General features: G+C 40.0%; 1 protein-coding gene across 12 annotated transcripts in view; it reads left to right on the top strand.

The window, feature by feature from the left end:
• Window positions 1-14885, top strand: part of LOC139745678 (uncharacterized) — a 44111-nt gene that overhangs the window by 22256 nt on the left and 6970 nt on the right. For 2 of the 12 annotated variants that reach the window (XM_071656083.1, XM_071656079.1), the window contains exons 6-12: window positions 4220-4390; window positions 4640-4865; window positions 10125-10230; window positions 10943-11043; window positions 12681-12811; window positions 13152-13286; window positions 13997-14508. The gene's annotated coding sequence lies outside the window, so the exon portion shown is untranslated. Of the gene's footprint in view, window positions 1-4219; window positions 4866-10124; window positions 10231-10942; window positions 11044-12680; window positions 12812-13151; window positions 13287-13996; window positions 14509-14885 lie in introns of all 12 variants that reach the window. The other 10 variants (XR_011711911.1, XR_011711907.1, XR_011711909.1 and 7 more) reach the window with 10 other exon arrangements.

The raw sequence follows: 14885 nt of genomic DNA, 5'->3' as shown, positions 1-14885 counted from the left end.
TCCAAGATAATGTTTTCGACTTCCACACATTCTTAAACGCTCCCAGAAATTTCGCCCCCTCCTCCACCCTATGATTCACTTCTGCTTCCATGGCTCCATCCGCTGCCAAATCCACTCCCAGATATCTAAAACACTTCACTTCCTCCAGTTTTTCTCCATTCAAACTTACCTCCCAATTGACTTGTCCCTTAACCCTACTGTACCTAATAACATTTGCTCTTATTCACATTTACTCCCAGCTTTCAACTTTCACACACTTTACCAAACTCAGTCACCAGCTTCTGCAGTTTCTCACGCGAATCAGCCTCCAGCGCTGTATCATCAGCGAACAACAACTGACTCACTTCCCAAGCTCTCTCATCCACAACAGACTGCATACTTGCCCCTCATTCCAAAACTCTTGCATTTACCTCCCTAACAACCCCATCCATAAACAAATTAAACAACCATGGAAACATTACGCACCCCTGCCGCAAACCGACATTCACTGCGAACCAATCTCTTTCCTCCTCCTACTCATACACATGCCTTACATCCTCGATAAAAACTTTCCACTGCTTCTAGCAACTTGCTTCCCACACCATATACTCTTGATGCCTTCCACAGAGCATTTCTATCGACTCTATATGCCTTCTCCAGATCCATAAATGCTACATACAAATCCATTTATTTATCTAAGTATTTCTCACATACATTCTTCAAAGCAAGCACCTGATCCTCACATTCTCTACCACTTCTGAAACCACACTGCTCTTCCCCAATCTGATGTTCTGTACATGCCTTCACCCTCTTAATCAATACCCTCCCGCATAATTTCCCAGGAATACTCAATGAACTTATAACTTGGTAAGACATATGGAAGAGTTTTGATGGATAGGGTGGAGGAACATTGTGGTTTCTCTGGTGGTACTTGATGTGTGGATCACTGTGAGAGATAGAAAACAGAGGGGCGCACATGGGTTTAAGTGAACTGGAGTGATGTGGTAGACAGGGGGCAACATGCTGTTAGTGGACTGAACTAGGGCAAAAGAAGTGTCCAGGGAAAACCACAGAAAGGTATGTGGGGCTTGGTGGATAGAAATCTGTGGTTTTGATACATCACTCATGACAGGTAGAGAATGGATGTAAGCCAGTAAGGTTTTTTCTTCATCTGCTCATGATGCTATGTAACTAATGCCGGAAACAGCGAACATGTATGAGAGAAAGAAAAACTTTATGGATCTAGAGAAAGCGTAAGATAGGGTTGATAGAAATGCTTAGTGGAAGGTATAATGAAAATATGATGCAGGAGGAAAGTTGTATGAAGCAGTGAGGAGTTTTTATGAAGAGAGTAAGTCTTGTGTTTGTGAGTAGGTAGAGGGGAGAATAAGTGGTTTCAAGTGAAAGTAGGTTTGTGGCAGGGTGTGTGATTTCACCATAGCTGTTTAATTTGTTTGTAGACAGGTTGTTGAAGGTAAATACAAGGGTCTTGGAGAGAGGGGCAGCAGGAGGCCTGTCTGTTGTTTGCTGATGACAAGACACTGGTGGCGGGCTGATTTGAGTGAGAAACAGCAGAAGTTGGTGTTTGAGTTGGGAAGAGTGTTTAAAGGAAAAAAGTGGAAGTGGATGTAAATAAAGCAAGGTTATTAGGCTTAGCATTGCAGAGACAGGTTAGTTTGGGTGTGAGTTTGAAAGGAGAAAACTTGGGGGAAATGAATTGGTTTAGAAATTGGGGAGTGGACATGGCAGCGAATGGAATCATAGGAGCTGAGGTGAATCGTAAGGTGGATGGGGGGAGGAGAATGTTGTGAGATGATAGAGGAATGTGCAGAAAGAGAAAGTTACTTTCTGTGAGGGCAAAGATGGGTACATTTGAAGGTGTAGAAGTTCTGACTGTTGTATGAATGCAAAAAATGGGCTATAGATGAGAATGTATGAATAGGGTGAATGTGTTAGAAATGAAATGTTTATAGTAAAGATGACCATGGAAAAGTATTTAGTGAAAGGGAGGAAGTTGTATGCAGCTTTTATGGATCTGGAGAAAGCATATGACAGAGTCAAGTGGAATGTTTTATGGGATGTGTTAAGGATATATATATATATATATATATATATATATATATATATATATATATATATATATATATATATATATATATATAGGGTAGGGGTACAACTGTTAGATGGTGCTGAAGCCTTCTGTAGTGGAGCCAATGCATTTGTAAGAGTGGATGGAATGTTGAGCAAAAGTTTCGATATACATGTTGGTGTGAGGTAAGGCTGTCTGATGTTACTGTGGGTTTTCGATATGTATATGGATGGAGGGATAAGAGAGATGAAAGCAAAACTATGGAAAAGGGGTGCAGAGATGGAGTGTGGCAGTGAGATATGGTGGCTAATGGCAGGCCTGTTTGCAAATGATACTTTGTTGTTTGCTGAGAGTGCAGAGGAGTTGCAGAAGGTTGTATTATATTTTATGATGTGTGTAAGCATAGGCTATTGAATGTAAATACAAGTAAAAGTAAAGTAGTGATGTTTGAGGGGAAAGAAGAGTGAAAGTATTGATTTTGTACAACCATATAGAGTGAAAGAAGAAAATGTACCAAATTGTGCTTTGGGTATGGGGGAGAAAGACTGGAAGAGGTGAGAATATTTAACTATTTAAGGGCTGTCTCGTGTAAGTTTGGTGATATGGAAGGAGAGAAAAGGAAGAGAGCAGTACAGGGCAGAAGAGTCATTGGGTCTCCTAATAGGATAATGAAAGTCATTGGGTCTCCTAATTGGATAATGAAGGTTAAAGTGTAGGTATGGAAGTGAAGCTCTATGAAACATAGACATGGAATGAGTCACAGAGGTCAAGAATCCAGGCTGTGGAAATGAGCTGTTATAGTCCTCTTAACCCTGACCTATGAAACATGGACGTGGAATGAGTCACAGAGGTCAAGAATCCAGGCTGTGGAAGTGAGCTGTTTGAAAAGAGCCTATGGTGTGACTAAATCAAATGAAGAAAGAAATGAGAGGGTGTATGAGATATGTGGTATGGCAGGGAATGCAAAGGGAATGAATTGTTGAGTGGTAGAATGGGTGAAATGAAATACTTTGAGGTGGTTTGTGCATTTGGAAAGAATGCAAGACTGGAAGCTTACAAGGAGAGTGTACCATAGTACAATTAAAAGAGTTGGTGTGAGAGGAAGACCTCTTGTGACATGGGCAAATAGAGTGGAAGAATACTGGAGGGAGGGAAATGGTGGAAGGATGCATGGGATGGTGTATGCAAGGGAGGGATGTAAGGACAGGGATAAATGGAGACTTTTGCCATAGCCACCCTTAGATAGAAGTTCTGAAGGGAAAGGGCATCAGAGATATAGATGGATAGAGAACAATGTATGGTGTAAGGAGGGTTGATAGAGTTTGTAATGTCAGGGTAAGAGAGAAGAGTATAATTGAGAGAGCTGAAGAGGGTGTGCTGGAGTGGTTTGGGCATATGGAAAGAATAATGAAGAGAGGTTGTCAAAGAGAATATATATGTCAGAATTGGAAAGAGAGACTAAAATGGAATTGGGAAGATGGAGTGAATTAGGTTTTGAGTGATCATGGTCTGAACATGCTGTAGGGTGAAAGGCATGCACAGGATAGAGTGAATTGGAGCAGTGCAGTATACGGGGGCAATGCATTGTCGTTGGTCTGAACCAGGGTTTTGAAGTATGTGGGGGAAACCATGGAAAGGTCTGTGGGGTTTGATTGCGGATAGGAGGCTTTAGTTTTGGTGCATTACCCAAGACAGATAGAAAGTGGATGTAAATGAATGAGGCCTTTTCATCTGTTCCTGGTGCTGCCTTGCTGATGTGGGAAACAACTGACAAGTTTGAAAGAAAAGAATGTAAGTCTAATTTTTAAGAGTTGTAAATGAAAGGTAGTAGCCAGTGTCAAAAGCAGTTTCATTTACCTTGTCTGTAGACACAGGCATTTCTTGCTTCTTGTTTTTCATAATTTTCTACACAAGTTATTTTTTATTTGATTTTTACTGCAGTTTTTGATGGTCAAGTTAATTATTAAACTTTGTTGTGCTAAGTACCTGAGTGGCCTCTTGGACACTTGGCCACTTGAGCAGCCTCCTGGATCTTGACCAATTAGACTTCCAGCCATCTGGACTTCTGGCCTGCTGGACCCTCCAGCCATCTGGACATCTGGCTTCCTGTAACTCTAGCCTTCTAGACCCCCAGGTTCTGTGTTCCCTCAGGAATGTGGACCATTGCCTTTAGGACTCCCATGCAGGCCATCTGGACAACTTGTTTCGTGGACCTCCAGCAGCATGGACCTCATGCTTCCTTGACAATCGGACATCTGCTGGGGATTTTTGATCCGCAGCTTCACTTGCTGTATATCAAATTAATCTTGACAATTTTGGCTGGTATATGTTATTCAGTTTTAGAATTATAGTGTACTGAAAGTATATTCTGGTTATTCTAGAGATTAGAAATAATCTGAAGGAAACACAGATGAGAGATCAGTTTTTTTGATAATCTAACCAGGTCAATTATTTTGATAATTTAAGCAGTTATAGTGTAGAGTATCAGTATTACATATTGAAAGAAAACAAGTGATCATTTTCTACAATTTTTCTTTAACCAACATAGGATTTGAAAACTTATTTTTGCAGGAAATTGGAAATGACATTGCACAAGGCCACCATGATTGCAGTGAAGATGATGACAAAAAACTTTTGAGAAAGATTGGCCGTGTGTACTGTAAGGTCCATTAATAAGATGCTACAGGTAACATCTGCATTTCCAGTTCTCCTTGTCAGCCCCCTAGATTCCCAACCTGACCTGCTTTGATAACAAATTTATCTGCTGAGGATACACTTGAAGACCTGGCATACACTGGTACACTATTTTGTTTTACAGTAGAATTCTGGTCATTCTAAGGAAACATACAGAATCTAAGACTGTCATTTTGATAGTTCACCCAGTTATAGTTTAGAAATATCCATATTGTATATTGAGAAAAATTATTTTCCATAATTTTTCCTTAAACTTCATAGAATGTGAAAACTATATGAAAAATTTCTATATTTCATTTATCATATTTATTATACTTAATCACCATTTCCCACGTCAGCAAGGTAGTGCCAGGAAACAGATGAAGCATAGCCCATCCACACATGTATATACACACACACACACACACACACACATAAGTTTGAATGGAGAAAAACTGGAGGAAGTAAAGTGTTTTAGATATCTGGGAGTGGACTAGGCAGCGGATGGAACCATGGAAGCAGAGGTGAATCATAGTGTGGGGGAGGGGGCGAAAATCCTGGAAGCCTTGAAGAATGTGTGGAAGTCGAGAACATTATCTTGGAAAGCAAAAATTGGTATGTTTGAAGGAATAGTGGTTCCAACAATGTTGTATGGTTGCGAGGCGTGGGCTATGGATAGAGTTGTGCGCAGGAGGGTGGATGTGCTGGAAATGAGATGTTTGAGGACAATATGTGGTGTGAGGTGGTTTGATCGAGTAAGTAATGTAAGGGTAAGAGAGATGTGTGGAAATAAAAAGAGTGTGGTTGAGAGAGCAGAAGAGGATGTTTTGAAATGGTTTGGGCACATGGAGAGAATGAGTGAGGAATGATTGACCAAGATGATATATGTGTCAGAGGTGGAGGGAATGAGGAGAAGTGGGAGACCAAATTGGAGGTGGAAAGATGGAGTGAAAAAGATTTTGAGTGATCGGGGCCTGAACATGCAGGAGGGTGAAAGGCAGGCAAGGAATAGAGTGAATTGGATCGATGTGGTATACCAGGGTCGATGTGCTGTCAATGGATTGAATCAGGGCATGTGAAGCGTCTGGGGTAAGCCATGGAAAGTTCTGTAGGGCCTGGATGTGGAAAGGGAGCTGTGGTTTCGGGCATTATTACATGACAGCTAGAGACTGAGTGTGAACGAATGGGGCCTTTGTTGTCTTTTCCTAGCGCTACCTCGCACACATAAGGGGGGAGGGGGATGTTATTCCATGTGTGGCGAGATGGCGATGGGAATAAAGGCAGACAGTATGAATTATGTACATGTGTATATATGTATATGTCTGTGTGTGTATATATATGTGTACATTGAGATGTATAGGTATGTATATTTGCGTGTGTGGACGTGTATATATATACATGTGTATGTGGGTGGGTTGGGCCATTTCTTTTGTCTGTTTCCTTGCGCTCGCTACCTTGCAAACGCGGGAGACAGCGACAAAGCAAAATAAAATAATAATAAATAATATATATAATGCGGGAAACAACGAATAGTTTGAAAGTAAGGGGAGTGGGGGAGGAATGGGATGTATTTAGGGAATCAGTGATGGATTGCGCAAAAGATGCTTGTGGCATGAGAAGAGTGGGGGGTGGGTTGATTAGAAAGGGTAGTGAGTGGTGGGATGAAGAAGTAAGAGTATTAGTGAAAGAGAAGAGAGAGGCATTTGGACGATTTTTGCAGGGAAAAAATGAAATTGAGTGGGAGATGTATAAGAGAAAGAGACAGGAGGTCAAGAGAAAGGTGCAAGAGGTGAAAAAAAGGGCAAATGAGAGTTGGGGTGAGAGAGTATCATTAAATTTTAGGGAGAATGAAAAGATGTTCTGGAAGGAGGTAAATAAAGTGCGTAAGACAAGGGAGCAAATGGGAACTTCAGTGAAGGGCGCAAATGGGGAGGTGATAACAAGTAGTGGTGATGTGAGAAGGAGATGGAGTGAGTATTTTGAAGGTTTGTTGAATGTGTTTGATGATAGAGTGGCAGATATAGGGTGTTTTGGTCTAGGTGGTGTGCAAAGTGAGAGGGTTAGGGAAAATGATTTGGTAAACAGAGAAGAGGTAGTAAAAGCTTTGCGGAAGATGAAAGCCGGCAAGGCAGCAGGTTTGGATGGTATTGCAGTGGAATTTATTAAAAAAGGGGGTGACTGTGTTGTTGACTGGTTGGTAAGGTTATTTAATGTATGTATGACTCATGGTGAGGTGCCTGAGGATTGGTGGAATGCGTGCATAGTGCCATTGTACAAAGGCAAAGGGGATAAGAGTGAGTGCTCAAATTACAGAGGTATAAGTTTGTTGAGTATTCCTGGTAAATTATATGGGAGGATATTGATTGAGAGGGTGAAGGCATGTACAGAGCATCAGATTGGGGAAGAGCAGTGTGGTTTCAGAAGTGGTAGAGGATGTGTGGATCAGGTGTTTGCTTTGAAGAATGTATGTGAGAAATACTTAGAAAAGCAAATGGATTTGTATGTAGCATTTATGGATCTGGAGAAGGCATATGATAGAGTTGATAGAGATGCTCTGTGGAAGGTATTAAGAATATATGGTGTGGGAGGCAAGTCGTTAGAAGCAGTGAAAAGTTTTTATCGAGGATGTAAGGCATGTGTATGTGTAGGAAGAGAGGAAAGTGATTGGTTCTCAGTGAATGTAGGTTTGCGGCAGGGGTGTGTGATGTCTCCATGGTTGTTTAATTTGTTTATGGATGGGGTTGTTAGGGAGGTGAATGCAAGAGTTTTGGAAAGAGGGGCAAGTATGAAGTCTGTTTGGGATGAGAGAGCTTGGGAAGTGAGTCAGTTGTTGTTCGCTGATGATACAGCACTGGTGGCTGATTCATGTGAGAAACTGCAGAAGCTGGTGACTGAGTTTGGTAAAGTGTGTGAAAGAAGAAAGTTAAGAGTAAATGTGAATAAGAGCAAGGTTATTAGGTACAGTAGGGTTGAGGGTCTAGTCAATTGGGAGGTAAGTTTGAATGGAGAAAAACTGGAGGAAGTAAAGTGTTGTAGATATCTGGGAGTGGATCTGGCAGCGGACGGAACCATGGAAGCGGAAGTGGATCATAGGGTGGGGGAGGGGGCGAAAATCCTGGGAGCCTTGAAGAATGTGTGGAAGTCAAGAACATTATCTCGGAAAGCAAAAATGGGTATGTTTGAAGGAATAGTGGTTCCAACAATGTTATATGGTTGCGAGGCGTGGGCTATGGATAGAGTTGTGCGCAGGAGGATGGATGTGCTGGAAATGAGATGTTTGAGGACAATGTGTGGTGTGAGGTGGTTTGATCGAGTAAGTAACGTAAGGGTAAGAGAGATGTGTGGAAATAAAAAGAGCGTGGTTGAGAGAGCAGAAGAGGGTGTTTTGAAATGGTTCGGGCACATGGAGAGAATGAGTGAGGAAAGATTGACCAAGAGAATATATGTGTCGGAGGTGGAGGGAACGAGGAGAAGAGGGAGACCAAATTGGAGGTGGAAAGATGGAGTGAAAAAGATTTTGTGTGATCGGGGCCTGAGCATGCAGGAGGGTGAAAGGAGGGCAAGGAATAGAGTGAATTGGAGCAATGTGGTATACCGGGGTTGACGTGCTGTCAGTGGATTGAATCAAGGCATGTGAAGCGTCTGGGGTAAACCATGGAAAGCTGTGTAGGTATGTATATTTGCGTGTGTGGACGTATGTATATACATGTGTATGGGGGGGTTGGGCCATTTCTTTCGTCTGTTTCCTTGCGCTACCTCGCAAACGCGGGAGACAGCGACAAAGCAAAAAAAAAAAAAATATATATATATATATATATATATATATATATATATATATATATATATATATCTTTCGTACTATTCGCCATTTCCCACGTCAGCGAGGTAGTGTTAAGAACAGAGGACTGGGCCTTTGAGGGAATATCCTCACCTGGTCCACTTCTCCGTTCCCTCTTTTGGAAAATTGAAAAAAAACGAGAGGGGAGGATTTCCAGCCACCCGCTCACTCCCCTTTTAGTCGCCTTCTACGACACGCAGCGATACGTGGGAAGTATTCTTTCTCCCCTATCCCCAGGGATTATATATATATATATATATATATATATATATATATATAGGTTTGCGGCAGGGGTGTGTGGTGTCTCCATAGTTGTTTAATTTGTTTATGGATGGGGTTGTTAGGGTGGTAAATGCAAGAGTTTTGGAAAGAGGGGCAAGTATGAAGTCTGTTGGGGATGAGAGAGCTTGGGAAGTGAGTCAGTTGTTGTTCGCTGATGATACAGCGCTGGTGGCTGATTCATGTGAGAAACTGCAGAAGCTGGTGACTGAGTTTGGTAAAGTGTGTGAAAGAAGAAAGTTAAGAGTAAATGTGAATAAGAGCAAGGTTATTAGGTACAGTAGGGTTGAGGGTCAAGTCAATTGGGAGGTGAGTTTGAATGGAGAAAAACTGGAGGAAGTAAAGTGTTTTAGATATCTGGGAGTGGATCTGGCAGCGGATGGAACCATGGAAGCGGAAGTGGATCATAGGGTGGGGGAGGGGGCGAAAATTCTGGGGGCCTTGAAGAATGTGTGGAAGTCGAGAACATTATCTCGGAAAGCAAAAATGGGTATGTTTGAAGGAATAGTGGTTCCAACAATGTTGTATGGTTGCGAGGCATGGACTATGGATAGAGTTGTGCGCAGGAGGATGGATGTGCTGGAAATGAGATGTTTGAGGACAATGTGTGGTGTGAGGTGGTTTGATCAAGTGAGTAACGTAAGGGTAAGAGAGATGTGTGGAAATAAAAAGAGCGTGGTTGAGAGAGCAGAAGAGGGTGTTTTGAAATGGTTTGGGCACATGGAGAGAATGAGTGAGGAAAGATTGACCAAGAGGATATATGTGTCGGAGGTGGAGGGAACGAGGAGAAGAGGGAGACCAAATTGGAGGTGGAAAGATGGAGTGAAAAAGATTTTGTGTGATCGGGGCCTGAACATGCAGGAGGGTGAAAGGAGGGCATGGAATAGAGTGAATTGGAGCGATGTGGTATACCGGGGTTGACGTGCTGTCAGTGGATTGAATCAAGGCATGTGAAGCGTCTGGGGTAAACCATGGAAAGCTGTGTAGGTATGTATATTTGCGTGTGTGGACGTATGTATATACATGTGTATGGGGGGGGGGGTTGGGCCATTTCTTTCGTCTGTTTCCTTGCGCTACCTCGGAAACGCGGGAGACAGCGACAAAGCAAAAAAAAAAAAAATATCTTTCTTTCAAACTATTCGCCATTTCCCGTGTTAGCGAGGTAGCGTTTAGAACAGAGGACTGGGCCTTTGAGGGAATATCCTCACTGGCCCCCTTCTCTGTTCCTTCTTTTGAAAAAAAGAAAAAATATATATATACTTTCAGGAAACAGTTGTGGCAGTGATAGAAAGCTGGCTAAGACGTGGCTTGGGAGTTCAGTGTTGATGACTCTTGAGGGAGTTCCTAAGTGGAATAGGCATCATTGATATAGGTAGATAGAAATGCCTTTTATGTAAAACATTGAAAGTTATAATGAATAAAGAAGGATAGTATATATATTTCATTGACCCACATGCTTTTCTTTTGTGGTACTCTACCATGCCTTTTTTGTGGGTAAAATGAAGTCAGATAGGTGTTACTGGACTTATTCTGTACAAAAGTTGCTTTTAGCAGGGTTGTCTTATTAGAAGTACAGTCCCTTTAAAGAAGTTATTACCCTAAAGGAGTCTACATTAACATGTTTCTGTGAGAAGTGCCCCTTAGGATGCAGGAACCTTTAGAAATGACTTGAGTTACACCAGGACTTTAACCATAGATATTGGTCCAAGGGTAATGAATAGATTTATTCAGAGATAGATCAGAATGATAGATTATCACTGATAGACCATTAATTCTATCCCTTTAATACCTTCATCATGCATTTTGTACAGAATGATATATTTTTGCATAAATACTATTTATTCCTTGAAAGGTTTATTGAAAACTATCGTTTAAAGTGATTTTATTAAATTTTGTTTACAATTCTGGGGTCCTAGACTTGGGGCTTTACAATGTTTTAAGTTGCACTATACTAACTTTGATAGTTTCATTACAGAACTTGACCAATTTCATTCATCCACAAATGACATGACTTGTAATGTCAAACAAGTTTACAAAATCTTATGCAGTTTGTGAACTGAATTAACATTTTAGCTTTTTTTCAGAAACCTGGAGCTTGTGAGCAAGATTCGTCTGTTCATTTCTTCCATGGGTGGCATCCTTATAGCATGCAGGCTCTCCATATGATTATGCTCTCCTAATTCAGGTACAATCTTTGATTTTGTACATGCTCATCTTATCCAGAAAATTTAAGTATTTATTATCCTAACATTTATTGTGGATGAATTAGCTACACAACTACTTTCGACGTCTTCTAATTTGTCGATTACTTCTCAGCTTTAGCATCCATGGACATTTATCACTTTAGTCCTGACAAAAATCCTTCAAACAAAGCCCTACAGCATGCACCTTACATCCCACTTATAAGCAGCTGTTGACAACTTTTTTTAATGTACTTTTCAATTAACTTTAAATTTTAAACCAGTCCTTTGAATGGCTAGCCTGTGACAGATTTTTTTTTAAATTAAATTCTCATAGTTAATGGTCTCATTCAAAATATGCACAAAGGTTCTTGCATTATTTGCTTTACAATTTAAACATTTTTCCCCTGAATCTCTTCAGAATTCATAAAACCATCTTTTGTGTAATTTATAGAATTAAAGCAAGACTTAATTATGCTTTTGTCCCAAGTCCATGAAGCAAGGGTTTTTAAAGTATAGTAAAAGGTGATCTGGCATTCAAAATCATCCTGGAATTTACAGCATTTTTAGTCTTAAGTATGTGGTGCCAGCAGCAGACGAATAACATGCTCACTTTTACAAGAACAAATAAAGCCTCCATAGTCTTTAATACCATGCAAACAGGAAATTGCAAAGTTTCGAGAAAATACAGATGTAGTAAACGGATAGACAAGAGTTTCCAATCATTTTAGTGGCAGATTTAGTTTTTACTGTACTTTCGTAAACTTCATTCATTCCATGAGGTAAACAAAAACCATTTTACAGCACTTAGATACTTTATAGTTTGAACAGGATAAATTATAGGTTTAACCAGAATTATTTTTTATTAATTACCTTTCAATATACATTACAAAAGGTCATTGTTGCTCCAGTTAAAATAAGTTGACAAGCTTAATTTCATTTTGGTACCAAGGAATTAATAGCATCGATTTTTTTTTTTAAACATCCTATCATTCCACCTTGAACTGGATGGAGTTCTAAAATCATGGGGCCCCATTTGTTTAACTATCATACAACAAACTAATGTATACTGTTAACATTGTCTTTATAACTACTGACAAAATTTAGTTTCCAGAACTTGTGGATGCCCCAGTTGTAGGAGCAATGCTTGGTAAGCAGTTTTATCCATCGGCATCTATAAAAAACGGAAAACAATTTATTAGATGTGTGCATAGTATTTAGGGATTTTTCTTTTAAATATATTCTTGCATATATCCAGATTTCTAGTAATTTAAAAAATGTGCATTTCCATTTTGGCAACTGTCAGGTAGACTTTCAACTAACTCTTATCAAACTTACTGTAGTAGAGAAGACGTCTGAAAAATGTATTGATGGCAGTGTCCGTCGTTTGTCTCGTATCATTCAGTAGGCAAGTTAGTTTAGCCAGTATCTGGAAAGGGAAAAAACTGTATAGGCAAGAGTAGCATTATTACTTTCATGTGCAAGTAAATGCTTTTCCTAATAAGGCATGTCCTACCAAACTTATTTTTTTTATTTGGTTTCTGTACAGGTTAGATTTTCAGCCCTACTAGATATAGACAATCAAAAGACCACAGATGTTCGAAAGGTTTGCATGTAACCAACTTTTCGTTTTATTCTGCAGTGACATCTCGGTCAAGTTTTCTCAAGATTATGTTCCTGGCTTTTGCTATCATGGATCATTCAGTGTTTATGTTCCTAGGTGCCAGTGACCAACAATATCATGGAATAGGCCCATTATACAGTGATGAAAAGGTAAAGAGTAAGCAGAGCCTGGTAAGCATTTTCAATGGGGCAAAGAATTAGGACAAAGTTATGTAGGTAGCATGAGTTGCAGTTAGTGCCATACATTTTTATGCAATATTTAGCCATATTTTATTAGATATGTACTGTTTCCTGCTCTCGCATAACTGTGGGCAGTTTAAGCAGATGTAAAAATATCTCACCTATGCATTACAAACAGTATTAAGAGGCAAAAATATTGATTAGGTCGTAAATCAATCTAAATGTCAGTTAAAGACAAAATATGCGTAGGCCAACACTAACCTCAGTATGGACGTAAGAGTAGGATGACCTTGAATATCTTTTTAAACAGGTGGTGCATTTCCAGAGTTTGAAGTGAAGACATTGGTAACCATCTCCAGTTTGTGGCCATTTTCTGAAAAAAAAAAAAGGTCAACTTAAGTGTACCTGTTGCTGTGATGTCATGGTTAAGATTACAAGAAAGTAGGTATGATTCAGTATACACATTTCATCTCCTAATGAATATAATGTTGAATTGATAATTTAAAGTTAAACCTCCAATCCTAGTGTTGACTACCTTTGTAACCCATACCTGAAAGAATCAATGTGTGGAACCTTTCAAACTAACTTGGGTCATTAGATCTTAATCTTCAGTGAAGAGTAAAATGGCTTTATACACCTGGCTTTGCCTCCTGATTTTGGTTGCTGCATCTGGCTTTAGGCAACTACAGCTCCTGGTTCCTTGCTTAGCACCCCAGCTAGTAGCATCTGCAAAAAAGAGCTAATATAGTTGCTGCAGTGTGTTTTGTGTGGAGGGAGATTGTAAAATGAAAGATCCCTCCCTTTATTAATATTTACAGCATTTATCAGTTTTGGTAATCATGAATAAACCAATTTATACAAGTTGAATCTTAAATACCATTATAGCGAAGAATGATTCAACTACCTATCACTGCAGGATAACCTGCTTCTGTTCTGTGCAGCTGCTGCTCTCCTAAGTACATCTGGACCCTTGCACACCTCTCCAACTGGTACCATTACCTGCAAAAAGTGCTAACAGCTGCTGCTGTGCATGTTTAGTGTGATGGGAGGTTGTAAAATGCAAGATTTCTCCCTTCCTGAATATTTACTGTATTACATCAGTTTGTTTATTGTGAATAGACTGACAATTAATAGAAATTAAATCTTTCATTTCAGTGACGAGAATGGAAATAACTACCCATTACTGCAATGTAACCTGCTGTTGTGGGCTGCTACTGTTCCTGGTTGCATCTCATGGTAGCTACATCTGGAACCATATACACCTCTCCAGCTGGGACCATTGCCTGCAAAAAATCCTAACACAGCTGCTGCTGTGCATGTTTAGTGTGACAGGAGGGTGAAAAATGCAAGATTTCTCCCTGAATATTTATAGTATTTCATCAGTTTGGTAATTATGAATGAACTGATTTTATAGAAGTTAAATCAATCATTTCAATGACAAGAATGGAAATAATTACCGCTCACTTCAATATAACATGCTCTTTTAGGCTGCTACTGTTCCTGGTTGCATCTCATGGAAGCTACATCTAGAACCTTGCACACCTCTCCGGCTGGAACCATTGCCTGCAAGAAGTCCAGAGACAGCTGCTGCTGTGCATGTTTAGTGTGATGGGAGGGTGTAAAATGCAAGATTTCTCCCTGAATATGTACAGTATTTCATCAGTTTGGTAAGCGTAAATGAACTGAATTTATATTAGTTGTACCTATCATTTCAATGACGAGAATGGAAATAACTACCCATCACTGCAGCATAAACTGCTGTTTGGGACTGCTACTGTTCCTGGTTGCATCTCGTGGAAGCCACTTCTGGAACTTTGCACACATCTTCAGCTGGGTTCATTGCCTGCAAGAAGTCCTAACATAGCTGCTGCAGTGCATGTTTAGCGTGATGGGAGGGTGTAAAATGCAAAATTTCTCCCTTCCTGAATATTTACAGTATTTCATCAGTTTGGTAATTGTGAATGAACTGAATTTATATTAGTTAAATTTATCATTTCAGTGACAAGAATGGAAATAACTACCCATCACTGCAATGTAATCTTTT

Source organism: Panulirus ornatus, chromosome 62, assembly GCF_036320965.1.
Source record: "Panulirus ornatus isolate Po-2019 chromosome 62, ASM3632096v1, whole genome shotgun sequence".
NCBI classification, from domain to species: domain Eukaryota; kingdom Metazoa; phylum Arthropoda; class Malacostraca; order Decapoda; family Palinuridae; genus Panulirus; species Panulirus ornatus.
The sequence above is the reverse complement of the archived record's forward strand: the minus strand, read 5'-3'. Positions and strand labels throughout refer to the sequence as shown.